Here is a 15,051-nt window from a genome sequence, read left to right as displayed (position 1 = left end):
GCCTGGGAATTAGCAGGGCTGCCTCTTAAGGCCTGACTCCTCTTCCTGAGGCTTTTTTCTTCAAGTGATTTGATGTCGGAGAGCTTTAGTGTCCTCCACAGTAAAATGAAGAAATGACTATCAAACACTTGCTGAAAGAACGAAGGACGTAATGCTGCCCTTGACAGACAGGTAGTGTTTGGGGACTCTCCCGGAGTCCTTTGAGTCTTTTACAACTTCCACTAAACCATTCAAGTTAGTCCCTGGCATTCTGACCCCCCAAGAACAACCTCTTTATCCTGGTAATAGCCCAGGTACCCAGAACATCGGGAAGCTTGATGGGCTGTACCGAAGTTTAAGCGATGTCGCTGAAAGTGTGAAGTGTTTGCTGACAAGGGTACCATTTCAGGTCTGCATTGAGTCTGGAGGGGTCTTGATATCTAATGGGATAGTGTGCAAAAACCCCATCTTAATTTGGCTGGAATAAAAATCAGTAGGTACTCTTGGTACAGAGTAGAGATGAGAATTCCAGTTCATTGGGGCCATGTCCCAGACAGCGTGACGCCCTGATGTCCTGGCTGTCAAAAACTGAAGGTGTGTTTTCTCAAACTATGTTGGGTACTGCCGTGTCTACCCTAATGGGGGTTGACAAGGAAAGGAAGCCAAGTCTTCTCCCTCCCTGCACTAAGGAATGTTTAGGGTGCTGGCATAGGCTTACATGGTCCAAAATGCAGAAAATCTTGAGCAGAAGGCAGATGGGCACGAAGTGCTGTGTCAGCAGGGAATGACCCAGAGACTGGAAGTTTCTGTTCATAAGACTGTTTTAGTTTACTTACTGTTGGGATAAAATATTCTCAGGTGCCTTAGTGTGCTTCCTGAGACTGTGCACCCTGTGTTCACAAACAAGTTCATTCTTCACTCCCCACAGCTATAAGTATCGGGGGTTTCCTCCAGGTTCCCTAAATTTTACAGCCACCAGCACCGCCTTGCTACCTTGCCTAACCTAGAGTTCATCTGGGAACCTTTTCTGCCCCAATGTCTCATTGCTGCTGTTACCTACTGAGGGGAGGCCATGGCCCTGAGGCCACCCGGAGCATGACAGCCTTGATAACAGAGCCACTTACTGGTGTTAACAGCAACACCCCCTACACTGTTTGTCCAGAGTGTGCTTGACTCCACTGCAGCGCAACCTTCTCCTTCCCAGACTCCTTCTGCGGGGTTAAAGGTGCTGGAAATAGCATGGACTCAATCGCATTCGGGGGATATTATATTATTTTGGAGGAGGAGGAGGGGTCTATTTCCTGTGATATCTGAGCGGCGCTATTATAAGCAAACATTTTGATAGGAAGTGTGTAAGAAGTAGTCTCTGCACGTTCGCTTCCTCTCCACTCCCTGGAGCCACAGGACTCTATAGGAGCCTCTCGGGGCCCTTTTGTTAACAAGCCGGTGGCAGTCTCTTGGCTGATGTGCATGGAAAGGTGTGCTTTGTACCGTATGCATGTGTGCATCTATCCAAGGCTTCGATTCATCGGGCCCTTCGCTAGTTTGTCCTTGGGATGTAGGGCTGCTGAAGGAACTGGCCTCTTGCTGAGAGAGCCTGCTGCACATGGTTCTCAATAATGCCCTGTTGTTTGGCAAGGACAAGAAAATCTTTCCTGAGATATAGGCAATAAAATATGATCAACACCTCATTAACATCGTTATTAAAGAAATGAGATATTCTGAGTTCCTTAAAGACATGGAAATGACTTAAACTTACTTTGTCAGTCTCTCCTATTTCTCTCTGTCTGTCCATCTGTCTGCCTGTCTATCATCTGTCTATCATCTATCTGTCTGTCTGTGCATTTGTCAATCGTCTGTCTGTTCATCAGTCTGTTTATCAGCTATCTGCCTATCTATCTGTCTGTCTGTCTATCTATCTATCTATCAATCATTTTTCTATCTATCTATCTATCTATCTATCTATCTATCTATCTATCTATCATCTATCTATCCATCAATTTCTTCATAGCTTCTGTTCAAATAAAGGAAAAGCAATATAATCTCTGTTTAAAAAGTGTTTTAGTAATTTTTTTAAAGAAGGCCATGTTCCTTTTACCTTTTCACAATTCCATGCCGAAACCTAGGTCCCAGTCTCCCACAAATGAACATTTCTCCGCCCTACATATCTGTCTGTCTGTCTTCTTGGCTTGGTTTAGAGGGCTTCCCCATCCTGCAGAATTAATGGTGACCCGTCTTCATCCGTGGCTACTGTGGAGGAAGAGCAGAGAAGGCCCAAACAGCAGGGAAAGGGACAGAGCCCAGACAGAGAAAGGTGGAAACAGAGTATTGTGAGCAATGCTGAAGGTTTCGACTGGCAGGTGAAGGGGGTGGGGCCTTAGCTTTGGTGCCTGAGTCCCAGGAGTTCACCTGTTGCCTGTGGTCTCTATAGAGTTAGCAGGCCAGGGTCAGCTGCCGTCATCCCGTTTCAGACTGCTTCTCCTTATTTGGGCCAGCTGCCCTGGAGCTTGCCTTCTCTTTCATTTTGGTTGGTCTCTAGCACCAGCTGCCACTCTCTCCACTGCTCCTCCTAGACGGGTGCCCTCTCTCTTGGCTCCCTACCGACTGTCTACTTGCCTTTCTGCTTGAGAGCCAGCTTCCACACCTGGCGCTTTACTTACTGGCTCATGTGCTGCCGCTCTTAGCCACGTAGGCTTTCTCTAATGGCAGATATTTCAGTCTGGGTGCCATCCCCTGCCGCTGTCTAAAAGCACACCAGTGAAGACAAGCTACTCATAGCCAACATCTGGAGAGTACTTTGTGTGTCCCAGGCACCCAGCTGGGGACCCTTTACAACTGTTGTTCTCACACGGTACCTTGTAAGGGCTTTTCTTCAGAAGAGTAATGTAGCTTATCCAAGGTTATATATAGGCAGCAACTTTGGGCCGCATTGAAAATAACAGTTTGCTCGGATGTAGTGTTTGGTGTTGAGCTCAGTTCTGTGGTAAAAACTCCTGGTTTCCACGCTACCAGTTGTTACTCCACGTCACTGACCTTCGTCTTTCATATGCCCAAGTCCCAATAGATTTTGTGAAGATTCAGGCTCTGAATTTGAGATCTAGGTGAAACCCAAGTGTCCATCTAATAGCCTGCCAGCTCATGTTCCCCTGCGGATACACATGCCTTTATAACTGCTGTGTTCCTGGGGCGTTGCCCCTTTCATTATAGTCAACCATCCTTTTTTGTCCTTACTGATACCTTTTCTGCATGAAATCTGCTGTATTTGATACTGAGTTGGTGTTTCCTGTTCTCTTATGTTTACTACTTCCACCTCGTATCTTTTCCACGCAGAATTTTAGCCAAATGGTCAAACAACAATACATGGCAAGTGTACTTCAATTTACTTTTAGCGTATGTATTTATACTTAAACTGGGCCAACTATAGACATTTGGCCAGTTTTTCTTCTTTACTTCTAGGTTTTTTTAGTTTCTTTTTTTTTTAATTTTTACCTGGAAAAGCCTTTTGATTGGACTGGGATTTGTGTAGCTTCTGAGATGATCTGAAACTTTCACTTCCAGCCTTTCCTGCAGGATTGATACAAAGTTGTTTCGAACCGTCACAGCCGGCATAGTGTTCTCTCTCAGCTGCTGACCTAATAATACATTTGTCTTTATGGGGCTATTTCTGAGATTTGGTAAAAGACTTGGAGTCTAAAGAAGGTAAAAAAAAGAAAAGTATCTTCTAGAAATAGAGACAAGGATCTGCCTCAAACCTGAGGGAACTAAGGACCAGCAATGTGGTCAACTTTCTGCATATCTAATTCACCAATGGCCATACAGCATCAGGAAATAAGGCCTCGTAAGCAGTATGCTCCAGGTCAGGGAGTCATGAGCCATTTGGGGTCAAGTGACCCATTCACAGGGGTTGCATATCAGACATCCTGCATAGCGGATATTTATATTATATAAATATAATTCATAACATAAGTTCATAACAGTAGCAAAATTACAGTATGAAGTAGTAACGAAAATAATTTTATGGCTGGGGGTCACCCCAACATGAGGAACTATATTAAAGGGTAGCAGCATCTGGAAGGTTGAGAACCGCTGCTTGAGGTCCTGAGGGATGTACGTCTGTAGTAATTACTCTTCTCCTTGTGAGGACACAGTACCTGAGGAAGGCCACTTAGGAGAGGAAGGGTTTGTTTGGCTTCCAGTTTGAAGATGGGAAGTCACTGTTGCAGGGCCTTGAGGCCGCTGGACGTGTTGTATCCACAAGCAGGAAGCAGAGAGCAACAGACACTAGAGTCTGTTCTGTTTGTCTCTTTTTGTCCTGTTGGTGGTTAGGGTGTTGCCCCAGCTCCGTTAACCTAATGCAGATTTGTGGGCATGTCTGGGGATTTGTCTCCAAGCTGCTTTCTACAGTTAGCCTATCAAGTTAACAGTCAACGCAAGCAATCAAAGTATGCATAATCTTGATCAGAGTGTCAACTCTTTGTTTCCTTATCTGTGAAATGGGGATATTAATGCTTTTGTTTCATGAAGCAACACTAAAGAACTGCAAAAAAGAATAGAACACTGGTGTAAGTCCATAGACTTTCCTGAGTTTACAGGGTATCGTTGAACCTTTTAATTCTGGTAAATTCTTTTGTTGTTGAGTGAAAAGCCTTCTCTGGGAAAGTTCAGCTCAGTTAGAATTTGAGTCTCTAGAGTTGATCTCTCCTTATTGAAATCCTGAAGGGACGATGGTAAACTTTCTACTTGTTCTTAGAGGAGAAATCAGGGCCAATGTTTTTGCACTTCTTTGTTTCTTCATGAGAAATTAAGTTTCCTTTGGTATAACTTTTGATTTTGGCTTGAATTTTCCTCTGGCCTGTATGAAAAAAAAAAGGGGGGGGGCTCCTGCCAAGAACTCCTCAAGTGGAGGGACGGCTCGTGTGCACGTGCTTGCTGGACTACTAACCGCGTGTTGGGAAATCATGTTATATCTTCCAAAAACCACTTTATTCTGAGGTCTCTGAGGAGACTTGAGGTCCAAGAACTGATTGAATGACCCTGATGGCCCACGCTGTGGGTCAGCTGTGTACATGTTTGAAGCCTGACTGTCTGAAAGAGGAACTTGTTAGGGTAATTTTCTAGTCATTAATTACATTCAATTTCAGTTTTAAAATGTGCACAAAAATTGATCCTGTTGAGGAAGGTCTGGAGCTTGGAGCTTGGAGCTGTGAGTGTTTCTATTTTGCTAGTGGAAGAGCCAGATACAGGCTCTTCTTAGTTTTGATCTCTTTACTACAGAAAGCCCCCAGATAGGTGTTGCAGATAAGTAGACTTCTCAGATAATCTGTACTATTCCCTAACCCATGTCACTTGGTATTTATTACTGTCATTTAATGTCTGTGTTTTAATCTTTGCCCTGATGAAATTACAAACGAAGTGGGCAACATGATAGTTGCATCCCAGGGGAAGGAAAGAAGTCATCCCCGAAGTTTGAGGGTTAATATAAAGATTAACATTTGCATATTTGCGTAATGGTAGCCTAGAGTTTGCACTTTCAAGAGGTAAAGAATTCACTGCTTAGTAATAATTCTTATATCAAAAAAGAAATCTCTAGCACTTGAAAAATCATTCTAACTAGAACAATAAACAACTCCCTGGACATGGGGCCGAGTGGCTGTTTCCTGGACTAGTGTGGGCAACTGGAACCCGGAGATCACTGTCCGCTTCCAGACAGTTCTAGAAGCCCTGACTTCCGGAAGATTGGGTGGCAGACAGCACCGACATGCTAAGGCTCCATCTGGCTCAAGAACAAAGACGCCACATACGTAGCTGTAATGTACACAGCAGCCTGCAGTGAGGGTTGGGTAAAATGCTGTTTTGTTTGTTTCTGTAGCAAATCTCTTGGATGTATCTGTGCCTGTCTTTTGTTAAAACTACAAGTTTTCAAAACTTAGTATGAAGTAAGAGCCAAAGAACTCAGATCTCTGTAGCTCTTTGTTTAGTTTCCAAGATAAAGTCGATTTGCGTTTGAAGTCAAACGGACATTAAATACGCTTGCGATTTGCTATCTGTGGGGTGCTAGCATTTGCAGATGTCTGTAGGTGTTAGACCAGGGCCAAGGGAAACAGGCAGGAGAGCATATTGTTTCAGGAGGAGGTGCACACTCTAAATGCACCATAGAGAAACCCCTCCGGATTTTTTTCCTTACTAACACGTTCTGGTTGAGAACTGGAGATGTGTTTGTTCTTTAAAACTGTTAAATATATTTTTAGCCTTTTTGGAGAGTTCTCTGGGATCTACACACTGTTTATTTCTGAGTGTGCATCAATAGTTACTAGGTCTGTGGATAGCAGTTAAGAAGGAAGACCCTTGGTGGCTTCGTAGCACTTTCTTCTCCTATCTTTCGTGTTTGCTGGCTAGCTTGCCCGTTCACACCTCCAAGTGGGGACTAAGCAGGCTTATGTCTGGTCCCTTTTCTGTCTGTGTTCTATTGTACATGAATGGAGGTGGAGTACGAGTACTTAAGGGTTTAAACTAACAGACATTCCACTCTGCATAATAGAATCCCTAAGGCTGTAACATGGTCCCACCAGAAAGCATGTATCGGGTGCCTGTCGTACACGCCTGAAATGAGTCAGACTTCCACAGGCATCCTTTCCAGATTATTGAGTTGGTGCTACTGTTTTAGAAATGTTGGGGAACATGTTAACATGCACATGCCATTCTCCCGAGAAATTTAGACCAACTCACAGAGACAAACACTTAAAGAGAGCTCAGTAGCACAGTGTAGGTGACAGTGCACTAATGAGCAATCACCTTTTAATATCTGCCTGGGTCAAACACAAGACCTAAAAATGGTTTGTTATTGTAATGCAGAAAACTTGGATTTAGATGAATGTCAGAAATGAGAGTTGGGCATGCATATTATAGAAAGGTATACATTATATATTTAGGGAAAGCTTGGTATGCTAGCTAGTTTTATGTCAACTTGACACAAGCTAGCGTCATCTGAGAGGAGGGAGCCTAAATTGAGAAAATGCTTCCATAAGATCATGCTGTTGGCAAGCTTATAGGGTAGTATCTTAATTTGTGATTGATATGGGAGGGTCCAGCCCATTGTGTGAGTGGTACCATCTCTAGGCTGGTAGTCCTGGGTTTTATAAGAAAACAGTCTGAGCAAGCCAGTAAGCAGCACCCCTCTATGGCCTATGCATCAGCTCCTGCCTCCAGGTTCCATCCCTACTTGAGTTCCTGTCCTGATTTCTTCAATGATGGACTACATGTAGAAGTGTAAGCCAAACAAGCCCTTTCCGCCCCAACTTGTGTTTGGTCACGGGGTTTGAGCATAGCACTAGAAACTCTAACTAGGACACATGGCTATTCCTGAGGCACTGTTCTGCCTTGGACCTGTTTTCCTGGCGTGTTCTTTTTTCCAGCAAGGGTGGTGCAGTGGGCTGGAGACATTTTTAGTATACCATGGAGTCCAGTTGTTGATTTTGTTAATAGGGTAAACAAAACTTCTTTGACGCCATAAATAGCGAAAGCTGTGTTCCACCCCACCTCCCAAGCATGGAAGATACTTGAAGCAGAAATCAAGCCTTTTACAGACCTGAAAAGAAAATAAAAGACGCTTTCAGGAGGCAGAAAGTTGTGAAATCAGCCTGCAGTAGTCTTAGAGGTTGTTTATATATATCTTGAATGGCACATGGAAAGAAATGATTGTTAATGGTGGCTGTGAAGTTCATGTGCAGTTACAAAGCACCTCCAGAAACACACCCACCACCACCACCACCACCACCACCACCACCACTTTCTCTTGAGTGCACTGGAAGTGGGGAGGGCGGTCAGAGCTTAAGGGCACAAACTGACATTTAAGCTAATGTCTAAATAGGCCACTAAGCATCTGGGGGACAGAGAGTAGTGTATGGCAGTGACATTCTCTCCAGAGAGGGATTGGTTCGGCAGTTTCAGAGGCTGTCCGAGACCCAGGTCATACCCCCTCAAGACACTCCAGAGAATGGATGGTCTGTGGATCTTTGTGTGCTTCTATTTTCTGGATCCCTGGTTGAGCAAGGATTTTGTAGTGGAAGGTATCAGGAAGCAAAGCTTTAATCCAAATTTCTTAGAATAATAGACTTTCTTAGCTCTCAGGTTTAATGCCCAGACGGTTCAGGCTTATCTAGAGTTTCCTTTTCTCAGAGAAGAGAGTAGCGTCAATGTCATTCTCTTAATGGTCCCCACCGATTGCCTCCCTGAACAAGTTCTGGGCTCCATTCAGAGTGTGTGAGGAAGGTGGGCACAGGTGCGGAAAGGTCTCTTGTTCTAAGCTATGTGTCAGCTTAGATGCCAGAGAATGAGGATTTTACGTCATATACAAAGAAGAAAAGGAACTCTTTGGAGCCACTGTTCCTCAGTGTCAATTTCTACATGGACATATCACTTTGGCAGAACTGAAAGGTGAATCCGAGTTAAGATTATATACTGTATTCATTTGTGTATCAGGAACTATCCAGGGATCCTATATAGCCTAGTGAGTGGATTCTTCTATACAGTCCTATCTGATTTCTGTTGAAATTTAATGACTTTCTTTCTTTCTTCTTTTCTTTTTTTTTTTTTTGCTTTGTTTTTAGTGATGTGATTCTTACCAGAAGCCACACTGGTCCCTCTTTCCCATGACTTCAGAGTAATGCAGTTTGTGAACCACTAAATTAGTTGTAAGGGTGGAGGAGGGTGGGAAGAATGGTGGAACAGGCAAGAGACAGTATGACATCATGTCTCCCAAGTGCCTGTGGTGCTTAGGTCATAGTGTCAGCGAGACATGGAGAGGTACTTGGAATGCAAAGACTCCTCTTGACAGGTAGAAAAAGCCATGTGAGTAAGACTAGGCGTATGAGGACCCAGTAAGGGAGAGGGAGCTGGTTTCATTGGAAAGTCATAGTAGCAGAGTTATTCTAAATCCAGCCCTGTGCCTACTGCCAAGGTGTCCTACTGGGCTGGGATGGAAGTCGGTAGCAGGTGGGAGGGATGGCATTCTGGAATTATTTAATAGCAGTGTTATCTCAGAGCAGAGATGAAATCACTAAGTACCATTGTTTATTTGGTGTTTCTTTTTTCTTTCTTAGTACCACAAGCTGTTTGAGGTAACTGAGCAGCACTGGTTGGTGGGTTTACTTAGCATCGTGGCACAGTGATAGCTTTGGCCAGCCTCACTAGTTTGCACCGCCAATGAGGCAAATACTTAGTATGATCAGGCTAGGCCCAGTGTGGGGAGCACGGGGTTCCCGTCTGACTGGTGAGTTACAGTTGTGCACCATGGTGCTTTGGTTGTTCTTTTGTTTTTGCTTGTTTTGTTGTCTTGAAATTTTTTGATGTTAGGTTCTGGCGGATGTTGGGATTTATAGTCTCATGCCTTAAAACACTGTGCTTCTTTTTAGCTGAGCCAGGTTCTATTACTAGCTTTCTTTCTGTTAAGTCGTTCTCTGAGGTGAAAGGGGCGATGTATGGCACTCCATCCTGTACTCGCCTAGCATCCCTTCAGGTCACACGCTTCTTCATTATACCTAGACGTTAGGATTGGAACTCCTGAACAATGTCTTCAGTTTATTGGGAAGCCCACTAGTGTGTCCTAGTGTGGGTCTACCTTATTACTACCTAATAAATATTGGCACAGTGCAAGAAATACCACCAAATTAAAGTGGGGCTCTCTCCATTACACATGAATCTTAAAGCAAATGCTTGCATTCCCAGCTTCCCCAAGCAAACTTCCCCCTCCCTTGGCTGGTGCTGGTGTGAGCCTTACAGTGATGTCATCTTTTGTGGAGGTGGGTGGAGGCTGATTGGGATGATAGTCTGGGGTTTCAGAAAAGCTATGAAGATGAGAAATATTTGCACTGAGGCACCGAGGGAGGCATGGTGACAGCATCTAATTGACTGTACTCCCCGCTGACAGTTTTTAACACCCTGTTGATTTTATTAAACATTCTTAATAAGAAGTTGGAGTTTTGTTTAGGCGAGAACCATAATGAAAACATCTCCGTTTCTCAAGAACAGCCAAAGTGTGCGCAGTTGGTTAATTAGCACACGGTGGCAGAGCAGGTCTACGTGATGGAGCTCAGTGTTAGGAAGATGCTGCAAGGCATCTGAACAGGGTGCTCAGTGCTTCCAAGGAAGGAGCTGCACGGGAGGTACCAGAAAGACCACTTTATTTTGCTTGCTAAGCATTTAAATTTAATTCATAATTCTGTTTTAAATACCCGAAGAAAGGATTCTAAACCTGGACTGTTGAACTCTAACAGTGAAACATTAAAGAAGCTCTGATTGCGGCCACTGAAGGGTGACAGAGACCAGAGAGAAGAAACTTAGATAATCAAGGAAGAACTAATAGTATCCTGCACTTAAGTTATTCTTGCCAACAGCAACTCGCGTTGGCCCAAAGGGTCTTATTAAGTCTGTGGACTTTACAAACATCTGACTTTCCCTCCTCTTGCTATAGAAATCAGTAACAGAATATGAAGAGGATGGTTTTTCCCTTGAATTTAACTAGGTTCAAATTCAGGCACTGCCACATTTGAAGTCCGAGAACTTGTACAGTATCTTGACTTCTCTGGTCTAGGTTTATTCTATAAAATCAAGATGAAAACCCTGTCTCATTGATCATTTTGAGCCTCTACCTCAGATTGTGTATTTTTAATTCAGAAAACTTAAAAAAAAACCTTTATCATTGGTTTTGAGGTGAGGCATAAAACATTATATCAGGAAGAACAATGAGTAGCTTCACAATGAGTTTGTGAAATATATAATCCTGCAGAAAGACACTTCAGATCCAATTAGGAAGAGGTTTCATTCATAGAATCTGTTAGTTTCTGTAATGAAGAGAAAACTAGAATGAGAATCTTCAACCAATGGCTATTATATAATTGTGATGAATTTATAAAGCATAGAATTCTTGAGTCTGTTATGAATCTGAAAACACTGATCACTGGGAGCTACTAGGTGCTTGGAATAAAGCAAAGTCTAAGAATATAGAGAATGAGTTGAGTGTTATATATATGTTATGTGTATATATATACATATGTTATTATATGTATGTATGTTATTTACATTATATATATATGTATGTTATTTATATACATAGTATAAATGTGCTATGGGAAACAAAGATGGAATGCTCCAGATAATAGAGATCCAGCCTGGGTTGGTTTCCATTTTGGCATGTCCCATTCTTTGCCATCTTCTAGTCTGCTGGGATGTATAATATGTTGTCACCCTGAACCAAGACCACTGGCCACACTGCCCTTCTATCAAGCCTCCCTTTGGTGACAACTAATGTGACTACTGGTTTTTATCCATCACAACCCAGGAGTTGGCCTTTGGATTGGAGGTAGCAAAGGACTTGATAGTCCTCCTCCTTCTCCTCCTCTCTTTCTTCTTCTTCTTCTTGTTGTTGTTGTTGCTGCTGCTCTTCTGCTTCTTGTTGTTGTTCTTCATGTTTTTCTTCTTGTTCTTATTCTTCTTGTTTCTCCTCCTTCTTGTTCTTCTTGTTCTTCCTTCTTCTTGTTCTCCCCTCTTCTTCCTCTTCTTGTTTTTCTTGTTGTTCTTGTCATTCTTCTTCTTATTGTTCTTGTTTTTTGTTGTTCTTATTCTTCTTGCTGTTCTTTTTCTTCCTACTTGTTCTTTCTTTTTGTTCTTGTTTTTCCTTCTTGTTCGTCTTGTTTTTGTTCTTGTTCTTCTTTAACTTTTATTGATTCTTTGTGGATTTCACATCATGCACTCTAATCCCACTTATCTTCCCATTCCTTTGAATCTACCCTCTGCCCTTGCAAACTTCCCTGCAAAACAAAACCAAATTTAAAAAAATGACAAAAATAAAACAAAGCAAAGAACTAAAACAAATAAAAAGGGGGGGGGAGAGGAGAAGAATCGTGTCTTGGAAGCTGTAGTGTGGCCCGTTGAGTCACACAGTTTACCCTTTAGTCCATTCATCTGTATTTGCAAATGTTCATTGCCATGAGTCATTGATCAAGCTCAGGGCCCCTGGCTTTTGCTACTGCCACCAATAGTGGGCTCCTCTTGGATATCCTGTTGTTGTCCTGTGTCGTGGAGACCCGCAGTTTTGGATCTGTAGGTTTGTCCCCTTTTCTTGTTCCAAGAGTTTACAAATGATGTAGATCTTGGGGTGGGTCAACTCATAGCCCTGGTACTGGGCCTGGGTGGTAGCTGGGTCAGTCAGCCTGCCAGCTTTCCCTCAGCATCATTACCTGTGTGACTGTCTAGCACTGTGTTGGCTAGTTCACAAAATGCAGCCTGAAGCATGGAATGGGACCAGTTCTCCTGCTCTCAGGTCCTCAGATCTGGGCCACCCACACTCACACCACCAGGGCCAGCTCTACTGTTTTGCCCAGGTGAGATGCGGGACCCTCTCCATTTGACACCTTTTATCTTCCATACCTGTTACCATATCTGCATGTCTCTAACTAGTACCACTGAGATCATACCGTAACTCTTAGCAGGACCTATTTTTAAATCTCACCTCCAGTAGTTAATGACAAAACAGAGCCATTCTATGTCGCCAGCCGTCTCTTTTGTCCCACAGGTAGCAGCACTGGGGCCAGCTGCAGGAAGTGTGTCCCATCCAGCCGTGAGTCAGATCGATCATTTAGGATTGCCTTATAAAGACCCATGGATTAAGTAACTGCTGACGTATTTCCTACTCCAAAGATCTGCTTTTTGTTTACACCATGCAGAGTTCATTTTTACGTGCTCCCGGACAGGAGTTGATTGTGGATGAAGAAGGGTAAATGTTGGAAGGTGCTCCCATCCCTAACTGTCATGGAATTTGTATGGCAGAACTGGGGGGTTGGAAGGTGGTCTGGTTTTGCAAATAGGTGTAATTGTGTAGAATTTCAGAAAACTAATAATGTTAGATGAGTAAACAGGAGGAGGCATCAAAATTGGATGGGACATGGGGGACAAGCGTGGGGACAGATAGGAGTTTTCTGCTAAAGGAGAAAAATGGGGAAGTGGAAAACGCCTATTTTCGATGATGATATTCTTCAGACAAGCTAAGAAGCCCCTGACTATGAGGCACCCGGACTTGTGAAGTTGGTGGAGTCAATGAATGAATAGACTGCCAAAGTGATAGGCAGCTCCACAGTGCCTGCTGGCCAGCAGAGGTGACTCCAAGTTTCTTTTCTATAATACTTCCTGCAGCTACTGGTAGAATAGGGACCCAGAGATGTTGGAGGACATGTCACTTTTTCCTTTCTTGAACCTGCTTATATCTTGTTCCTTCTAGTCTTGGATGGATTGGGAAGGACTGCACATTATCTTTTGACCTGTTAAAAGTTTTTTGTTTTTTGTTTTTAAGTAAATTTTTGTAGCTCCTGAAGAGCCTTGATCAAGCAGCTTACCTCCACGTCCCTCTATCTTCTCTGCGGGTCTTTGTAGCTTGGCTTCTGTCTTTGGAGGCCAGGTGCTCATAGCTCTCCCACCTCCTTGTCATGACTGATGGCTGCCCAGGTGGCACCTGGAGGTCCTTTGAGCTCTTGCCTCCTCTTACCCATTGCCCCTTGTCTTAGGTAGGTTTTCTATTGCTTTAAAGAGACACCATGGCCATGGCAGCTCTTATAAAGGGAAACATTTAACTGAGCTGACAGCTTCCATTTTTAAAGGTTCAGTCCATTATCGTCATGGTGGGGAGCATGGCAGTGTGCAGGCAGACATGGTGCTGACTACATCTTGATCAGAAGGCAACAGGAAGTTAGAGTGAGCCACTGGGTGGTTGTTTGAGCATGGGAGACCTCAAAGCCTGCCCCTGCAGTGACACTCTTCCTCCAAGAAGACCATACCTATTCCAACAAAGCCACACCTCCTAATGGTGCCACTCCTTATGAGTTTATGGGGGCAAGTTACATTCAAACTACCACACACCTCAATTTCAATTGATAATGTTCTTTTAGAAGGGACAAAGAAGGAGACAGAACCTAAAATTGGTTGCTTTTACTCCATGTGCCTCTTCATTGAGAAGTGTCTCTGTGTGGTGGCCTTACTAAGCTCATGTTGGGATCTTTGGGGTTTGATTTACGTAACTTTATTTCTCCTTTGCTGAGCCAAATTTAGAGCTGCTATGCAAGAAAAAAAAGATAGCTAGTAACTATTTTATTTTGTTCATTTTCTCTATGATATCGGTTACTTAAGACTTCTCTCACCCTCTGTCTAGATTTTAGGAAGGATCTAAAAAGTGTTAACAGATTAGTCTTGTGATATTATAAATGTGTAGTAAATTTGATATTTTAGTTGCGACAAAATATCTGATTTTAGTTGCGACAAAATACGGGCAGACCTGGAACGGTGTTAAAATTGTTTATGAGCGAGAAATAGATGGGGAAAAAATAAAAAAAAAACAGCTTGTGATTTGTTCGGTATCACTTAGCAACATCAATATTTTTGTCTGCAAATAACAGTCTCCTGTTGAGTGCATGATGGAAATATTTGTGTACACTTACATGTTGGTGACCTTGTGTACATACCATCTAGAGCAGAAGGAAGGACCATTTTGGTGGTTGCTGGGTTTACAGTACTTACTTTGGGTGTCTAGACACTGGTTATACTGACACAAAACGTCTGAAGATGTGAGACGAGACTTTTAAAAATGGCATAAAATATATCCGCAGGCTTTTCACGTAGATTTCAACGAAGTTAGAGCTCTGAATTAAAAGAACTTGTTTCTTCTAAAATAATCATTTGCACGACTCAAATATCAGCTTTTCCTCATCAGAAGCCGAAACATTATGTTCCCTGAGCTGTGCCAAGAACAGGGGAGGATGCCCATTAATAGTGTGGGACTTAATTAATCTTTAGTACTTTGATACCTTTATTATCTAGATCCTGTTGATAATAGTGTCTGCTTGCCATTCATAGGAAAATGAAGGCTTTGGCCCACCACCAGCATGTTGTGGTTTGTGATTAATGCAAATATTCTACTATGGTGTTTACACGTGAGGCAATGAGGGTTGGTCTTTTAAGCATCTTCTTTGACCTTAAAGCAGTGGTCCTCAACCTAGGGGTCATGACCCCTTTAGGGCCAAATGACCCTTT

At 43.1% G+C, this 15,051-nt stretch overlaps 1 protein-coding gene across 8 annotated transcripts in view; it reads left to right on the top strand.

Moving 5' to 3' along the window:
* Positions 1–15,051, top strand: part of Ldlrad4 (low density lipoprotein receptor class A domain containing 4) — a 320,979-nt gene that overhangs the window by 238,121 nt on the left and 67,807 nt on the right. The window contains exon 1 of one of the 8 annotated variants that reach the window (XM_085699768.2): positions 5,802–5,819. The exons of the other annotated variants lie outside the window; for them this stretch is intronic. The gene's annotated coding sequence lies outside the window, so the exon portion shown is untranslated. Of the gene's footprint in view, positions 1–5,801; positions 5,820–15,051 lie in introns of those variants that run through there. 8 annotated transcript variants of the gene reach the window in all.

Source organism: Myodes glareolus, chromosome 13 (assembly GCF_982192425.1).
Source record: "Myodes glareolus chromosome 13, mMyoGla1.1, whole genome shotgun sequence".
NCBI lineage: Eukaryota > Metazoa > Chordata > Mammalia > Rodentia > Cricetidae > Myodes > Myodes glareolus.
The sequence above is the reverse complement of the archived record's forward strand: the minus strand, read 5'-3'. Positions and strand labels throughout refer to the sequence as shown.